This window comes from Pteropus vampyrus, unplaced genomic scaffold (genome assembly GCF_000151845.1).
Source record: "Pteropus vampyrus isolate Shadow unplaced genomic scaffold, Pvam_2.0 Scaffold134, whole genome shotgun sequence".
Classification (NCBI taxonomy): Eukaryota; Metazoa; Chordata; class Mammalia; order Chiroptera; family Pteropodidae; genus Pteropus; species Pteropus vampyrus.
In genome coordinates, this window is record NW_011888915.1 from 606,406 (window position 1) to 614,415 (window position 8,010).

At 54.3% G+C, this 8,010-nt stretch overlaps 1 pseudogene; it reads left to right on the forward strand.

Moving 5' to 3' along the window:
• Positions 1–1,146: 1,146 nt before the first annotated feature.
• On the forward strand, positions 1,147–1,265 carry LOC111744417 (annotated as a pseudogene).
• The last annotated feature ends 6,745 nt before the right edge of the window (positions 1,266–8,010 follow it).

The following is an 8,010-nucleotide window of genomic DNA, read 5'->3' on the forward strand; positions in this document are numbered from 1 at the left end:
GTGTTCCAGGCTTCATAGGGCTTTTGGGGGAGAGACCACCCTCTTGGGAGCCAAGTCAGGTTGCCATGACAACCATTGCAGGAGTACACCTCCAATCTCCATTTCCCCGACCATAGCCACTCTGGGCAGTTCTGGGGGAGATGCCACCTCTCTTATAGGAGTCTTCCCATCCTCACCCTAGGCTACCTCCCTGTCCCTTGCCTGCCGTCTCAGGAAGCCCCTGGACCCGGGCAAGGCAGAGCCTGCGAAAGGATTCCTTCCTCAACTCAAGCTTCCTCTGGTGGCTTAGTGTTAGTGAGTTAATACTATACCTTTGATTTCGGAGGACAGAGGCTCCTGAAGGGGCCTCCCTGGGTATAGCATGGGTGATCAAAGGGTCAGAACCCCCTGCTGGCTTTGTGTACCTCTTTCACCCCTGGGGAGGATCCTGGCTCTTTCTGAGAGGGTAACCCTGGCCAGCCTAGCCTGGAGCATTTCCTGTTTATGGGCTTAGAAGGGCAAGATGAGGGGACCTGAGGCTGGGCTTCTGGCCCAGATGTGGGGGTGAAGGTGAATTGGAGAGACATTGATAGCACCAGCAGGCTCTGGGAAACCCCCATGGCTCAGCTGTTCCTGGTGGCTTTAGTATCCTACCTACTCTGGCCCCAAAACCAAATTCCCAGTGTAGCCTTGCTGACAGCAGACCCTATCCTTGGCTCCCTGTCCCAAGCTTGACCTCTTCCTTCCTGAAGCCCCTCTAGCATCTCTGGGGGCCTGGACACCTTTCTCCAAAGCCCATGCCTCCTGGCTCTTGCTCCGTCACAGCTCCCTCCTCATACCCGCCTCTTCCCCAGGCTTCCTGACATCCACATCCCACCTCCTCCTCCACCACCTTCCCCCTCTTCACTGCAGTCCTTTTCAGGTACCTCCTTGCACACCTGCGGCCCACTCTCCCTCTGGCCCCCTTTCCTTGCTCTGGCTACAGAAGCCCCAAGCAGATTTCCTCCCATTCATTCATTAATTCATTCACTCACTCATTCATCCATTCATCAAACATTTTTGAGTGGTGGGAAATAAGTTAAACAAGATTCTTGCCTCCCGTAAGCTTTTATTCTAGTGGGAAGAAACAAATTAAACAAGGAAACAAATGAAAAAACGATAGATTGGGTCTACGGCCATGCTACCCTGAACAAGCCCGATCCCATCTGATCTCAGAAGCTAAGCAGGGTCAAGCCTGGTTAGTACTTGGATGGGAGACCACCTAGGAAGATCAGGTGCTGTAGGCGTAAAAAATAAATAAGGGATCGTAAGCTGACAAGGACCTTGCAATCTGTGAAGTTAACCAAGGGTTGCCTTACCTACAAAAAAAAAAAAAAGATTGGGATAAGGTCAAGGAAAAGGACAAAAAGAGAGTTGTGAAAGAGATTACAAGGGCAACTTCTAACCTCCTACTTAGATATGGAGGAAAAGAGTCATGGAGAACTTGCTACAGTGGCCACCTGGAGGCAGGGAATCGGCAGGGCAGCCCCCCAGCTCATCTGTAAGCAGGGGACATGGAAGCCACTGGACTCTGCTACCACCTGCCCATTGCTCACCAGCTCTGATGGATACCTTCCTCCTCAGTCAACCACAACAGAGACAAAATCAGGGAGACCTCCTCCCTGCCATCCCCACCCCTACCCCTGGCCCTGCTCCCAGACCACCACCATTTTCCAACTACTTAGGTCTCCTAATACTGAGATTAGGGGCAAGGTTCTAGTCTTGGGGACCTTTAAGGGGGGAAACTGAATACACGGGCAAGAAGAATGTGACCATGTCAAAATGTAGCTTCAAACCTAAACAAACTACTACAGCGATAAGAAATTAAACATGCATGTGTTGAGAGGGTTTGGGAGGGCTCATGGCCAGGAAAGGGTTCTTCGGGGCAGTTTTCTGTGGGTGCAGCACTTTGAGGGATGGGGCACGTGCAGAGGGCACTGGGCATGTGGAAGAGTGCCAGGCCACGTGGAGTCACGAGCATATTCACAAACACAGCTCGGGACTTTGCCCTTCCCAGAACTGCAGCCCCATGAAATATTTAGGCTTCTGGATGCCGCTCATCCCTTATTGTCCCTCTCAGCAAGTACACTTCCGCTGCATCATTTATGGCTGCCCCCTCCTCCTCCTAGATGCAGAGAAGGGAAGATCAGATCCCAGACCAGAGGAGGGTCTGTCCCTACCCTGTGGGCCGGAGGCACAGGATCCAAGCTTGACCTTCCACACAGTACTCCCCACACAGGCAAAGAGAGTGAGTCTAGGAACTGAGAGGTAATTTTTGGCAAAAGAATGGGGAAGCAGAATAAAGAGGAGCTATGGAAGATGCAGATGTCCTGGCTCCTGAAGGGCCCTGGGGAAAGGGAAGGGGTCTGGGAGTGATGATCAAAGCTGCCTTTTATTGAGCACTTACTATTTATTGCGCTAAGTGGTTTACATACGTTGTCACCTTAAATCCATACTATAAATCTAGGATTTATTATGTCCATTTAACAGAGAAACTAATGCTCAGAGAGGTTAAGGAACTAGTCCAAGGCAATCCAGATAGTCCAGCTACAGAGGCCAAGCTCCACACATTGTGTTCTCTGCAACAAACTCCTTAGAGGTAGAAGGCTGAGTTAGCGACAAGGCTTGGTGGGAACAGAGAAGTGTGCATATGTGGTGGGGGTGTCATGCCAGGGCCACGCCTGCCCCATTCCCTCTTATTCTCCAAAGATGAAGCTCCTCTCAGTATAATCCCTTCCCCCTGCTCCTCTTCTAATCCAAAACGGATCAGCCCCTGTCACAACTCCTGTTTATTAGACAAACATTATCGGCCGGAGATTGGGAGACCCTGAGGAAAAGGGGCAAGGAGGGTGAGGAGACAGTGTGGGAGAGCAGGAGAGAGGGTGAGTGAGAGCCAGAGTGAGAGAGAGACAAGAGAGACACTTGGGCAGAGCAGAAAGCAGGTGATCATGAGGAGCACTAGTGACAGCAGGACGGGGTGTTACAGCGACCCACAGCCTGGACAGGTGCGAGCCAGCCCGTGGCGATAGAACGGATGAAAGGTGACAGAACTCCCACTCCCCACTCCCCCCCAGCTGTCTCCACCCACCCATTCCCCTTCGCACCCCAGCTTCTCCTTCCCCTCCCCCACTGTCCTCTCCAGAACAATTCTAATTAGACTAAGTGACTAAGAGGTGGTTTGAGCCTGAACAGCCAATTAGGCCCAGAAGAAGGGAAAGTGGCTTCCCTGTCTCCCACCCCTATCCACCTCTTCATCTGCCTTTTACTCAAAGTATCAGAGCCCAAGACCCCAGACTCTTTAATCAAGTTCCCCTGATCCTGCTTCTCCTTCAATACCCACTATGCCCCCATTATCTGTGTCCAGACAGCCCCCAGCCCACTGCTTAGTTCCCACCTTGAACCCCTCCACCCTCAGGCCCTGAGTCCATTCACGTCTTCGTGGCAGGGGGTACGAGGAAAGGGTGGGGGCTTCCTTGGGAGGCTGTCTTTCTGAGTCTCTTTATTTCTGCTGTGTCTCCTCTCTCTATCTCTCCCTCTCTCTCTTCTTCCTCTGGCACTTATTTCTAACATCCATGGACCAGGCCTACTGGTTGCCATGGAGACACAGTGTGCAGCTGGATGGTGAGTGTGTGAGAGGAGCTGTGTGCACTCTGTAGCTCGGGTGGCTGTGAGCGAAACATATCTATGTGCAAGGAAGCATTCTGTGAGATCTCCCTGAAGTGAAACCTAGGCCAAGGGGGAGACTTCAAAAGGCCCCAATAACCCTAAACCCCTTGGCCATATTCATGTGAGACACATCCTGTCCCTCAGCCCCTGCAGGTCAGTACTAAATGCCGCTCAGCTCAGGCTCTGGATTGGCAGATTCTGAAGGGGCCCCAAGCTGCCCTTCCTGTTCAAGGAAAGGACTGGGAACCCCGGGAAAGGAACAGGAGTGGGCAGAGACCTTTCTTGTAGGGAACAGCTGGGGTAAAGATTAAGTTGTACAGATGGACTGACTGACAAGAGGCCAGCAGCACCCCCAATACTACTCCAGGGAGTGGGGGCGGGGAGGTTGGTCCACCACACTGGAAATTCCCCTTATTTCTGTTTACTGTACCCAGTATTTATCCAGAAGGCTGGGAGAAGTAGAGACCTAGGTTCCTGCCCTCAGGAAACTTAGCATCTTAAAGAGGTCAGGCTAACTTCTTTATGGGCTCCCATCTCAGGGCCTTGGCAGCTGCAGCTTCCCGTACCTGGAATGCTCTGTTTGAGCTCTAAATCTTCAGGTTTCCTAAGAAAAGCTTCACAGGACGCACTGAGCAAGGCAGCCCCTGCCTCTCCCCCACCTCCGGTTACCCTCCTTCATGTCCCACTGTTTGTTTCCTTCACAGCACTTTAACACAATCTATAATTAGCTCATTTGTTTGTTTATTGTCTGTCTTCTCCACTGGAATGTAAGTCCCAAGAGACAGTAGGGACCATGCCCGTCTAATTCAGTGCTGTAATACCAACACCTGGCACAGGGCCTGCCACACAGTAGGTGTTAAACATGTGTTAAATAAAAGAGTGGACAAATTATTTCACTGAAGCCCCACAAGAATCCTCCACGATGGTAAACATTCTCCCCATTTTACAGATGAAGAAACCAAGGCTCAGTTTACCTGTCCAAGTTCACACCACTAGGAAGTAGTGCAGTCAGAGTTCTAATGTATAGGTCTCTGACTCCAGGTATTATGGAAGAAGGCATGGACCACCTTTCCTAACCTACCTTGCGCCTGGTTCCTCTTCCTGTCTGTCTGTGGGTGAGTCTCCACACCCAACCCAAGCATCCCCTGAGAAACCTGGGCAAAGGAGGGAGGCGGTAAATTAGAATCTGTAAAGAGTGTAAATCTGACCTTTTCTTTCAGAGGCTTAGGATGCTGCAATAGCTCCCTCCTGCCGTCCTTAGGTTGACCAGTGGGGCCTTCTAGTTCTAGCCCCTGCCTTCCTCTCCAACTTCTCCTGCCCTCCTGAATGACTTCACAGTCTCTTCCTCCACCTCTGGGCCCTTGTGCACACTACTGCCTCAGCCTGCGACACTAACCCCTTCCTCAGTGGGCTGTTCCCCATCTGCCCCTTGAAACTCAGCTCTGGTACCACCCTTTCCAGGAAGCCTTCTGGACTCTTGCTGGAGGAAACACCTTCTTTGGCTCTCCAGTCTGGATTTATAGTTCAGGGCAGGGCTGAATACATGATGGAGAAATGTTTACCTATCTGCCTTTCCTATAGAAACCGTGTGTCATTCTTGGGGTGTCCCAGTACCCTTGCGCTGAGCTGGTACAAGGGAGGGGCTCAGGAAATGTTTGTAGAATGAGTGAACCAACCAGGGGGGAAGTACCCAAGTCCCTTGACCCCTGACATCTTTTTCAGAGCTTGGCCTTAACAGAAGATGCTCATCCCCCACTGTCTGGCCAAGTCAGGGGTGGGGATGATGTGAGGCCCTCCCACTGATTCGGTGCCTCCTCTAAACTGTAAGTGAGACCTCTGAGTTAGGTGCCAATCACCCTGGCCACTCGTGGAGGGAAGGTTGGTGATTCTGTAACTGGAGGATTAGTGAGGGACACAGGGGTCTTCCGCTGAGCCAGGGAGCTGACCTGACCTTGTGGATTCATACTGCCAGAGGGGCCTTTGCCCTTCCTTTCCTTCCCCTAGCCTCTTACCCTCAACACTAGGCTAGGGAGCACATGATCCAGGCCTGATCTTGGTGGTATCCTCTTTCCCACCCCCACTCATCCCCCATAGCAGATCCAGCCTAGCTTCTCCGAACATAGTGAGGGCACTTGATGTGGGCACCAGGCCCTGCGAAGCCCTGCATATGGGAATAGATGAAGGGGCGCCCACGACCCCCGCCGTACCCGCGGTCGATCCGGGTTTACACGGAGGCTCATCCAGGATTAGTCTCTGCGCTGGGCTAATCCCTGCGGCTGAACAGACCCTGGGGTCCGGGATCCAGGCCCACGCTGCGCGGGCGGGGGAGGGGTCATGCGTGCCAAGCGGAAGTGCATGGCGGGGGAGGGGCGCCCCGGGAGGCGGGGCCGGGAAACCTGCTGATCCGGTCTGTGTTCTTCGGCCTCTCCAGAGCCGGTGTTTACCCGGGAGCCCAACAGAGGAGGCTAGGGCTGCTCAGGCGGAAGCGGGGGGAGGGCATCGCCGTCGAAGATGGGAACCGAGACCTTTTTAGGTCCCCATATCGACTTCCAACTGTAATGCCTGAGCGTGGGAGGGAGCGACAGACAGACAGATGTCTCCCGCCCCTTCTACCATCCAGCTCAGCAGTTCCTACTCTGCCAAACGAGGGAGGGGAGCGGGAATGGCTACATCCCGGGTGGAATAAGGCAGCACGGTGTAACTCCTCGCCAGCGCCGCACCACCCCCACCCCCATACCAAGCCTGCACCTCAGCTCCTGGTGAGGCTGTGTCGCCTGGAGCGGGTCCGGCCCGGCGGACCAGCTTGGGGGCACTTTGATGTGCACGGAGTAAATGTCCTCAATCTGCATCCTCTTGCCGCCACTCCTGTTTGGCACCGATTAATCAATGTGGGTCTCGTCCCTCTTATACCAAGCACATCCCCTAGTCGCCTCCAGGGTCTCTACTACCCCAGATTTAGCCCCGACTCTCCGTGAAACACAGGCCCAAGGGCCCGGAAGAAGCGAAGTGGGGTCCGGTTTTCACACTTTTATTGTAAAGCTCGGGAATAATTACACGGGTCTTTCATTGACAGCTCAGCAAACAAACCGGAAACGAACCGAACCGGAGGGGGTAGGGGCGGTGCCTGCGCATGCTCGCGGCGGGGGTTGGGGGGGAGGTCAGAGAAAGACAGAAAGAGACAGAAATCATTACAAATCAACGGGATTGTGCTCGCAGCGCCAGGGATGGAGGTGGAGTGGGGGCGGGGCGGGGGCCCTTCCCAGGAGGAGCGAGGCGGTGGGAAGTGGCACGAACCAAGAAAAACACGACCCCAATGTGGGCACCTGACGTGCTCAAAACCCCCCTCCCAGACACGGCCCCCCTCCCTACTCAGATAACCCGAGGAGACACAGTCTCCCCCTCCCTGCGGGTAGACACACCCGCCTAGGAACCCCATGGGCGAGACACAGTCCCCCCTCCCAGAGAAGTCCCACGTAGAGACTTTCTCATGGCCAACAGAAGCCCTCCCGCCACCAGGAGACAGCCCCCACTCAGGGAAGAAATGGCTCCAGAGGCCGGGCCCTCAGAAGAGAGGTACCCCAGAGCTCTAGGAGAACAGACAACTCAGAGCTGCCCAGTCTCTTCCCAAAGTGCTGCAGGTCAGAGACCCCCCGGAGCAGAGATGCAGGGAGGGCCAGAAATATCCTTCCCAGGCATGCTTCGGAGATCGCCCCATTCCCTGGGAAGACTGACATGCCTTAAGTATGCCCAGGAACCCTGGGAGGAAAACAAGCTCCCCAGGGAGCCTGGGAATGGGGGAGACATGCTCCCATGGTCCCCAGTGGGAATACATGTCCCCTCAGAGACTCCCAAGGGGAGAGATAGGGGTTAGGGAGCCCCCAGAGGTGAGGGATGCTCCAGAGACTCTCCCCCGGGGTGTGAGACACACTTCAGGGACCCTAGGAGAGAAATATGTCCCCATATACCCTCCCCCTACCAAGAGACATGCTCTGAAGTAGGGGGGTGGGGACCGACTAGGTCCCCTCTAGGAAGACACTGACTGGGTCAGGCTGGGTTTGAGGGGGTATCCTCTGGCCAAATGTCGCCTATTTGTACATAAAACTGTACGCGACACAAGGCATTGGGGAAGGGCTTCACAGACCTAGGACCAACAAGAGTGGTCCCCAGTGCTGTCACCCATCCCCTGCCCACCTTTGGTTTCACCTCTCGAGTGCCCAGGTGGTGACAGACTCAGTGCCCTAACCCCAACCAGGGGGCTAGGGGCTCTGCTTTTGCCTGTGGGAAGGGCTCCTCCTCTGTGCTTCTTAGCCCTCCCAGCCATCTGGG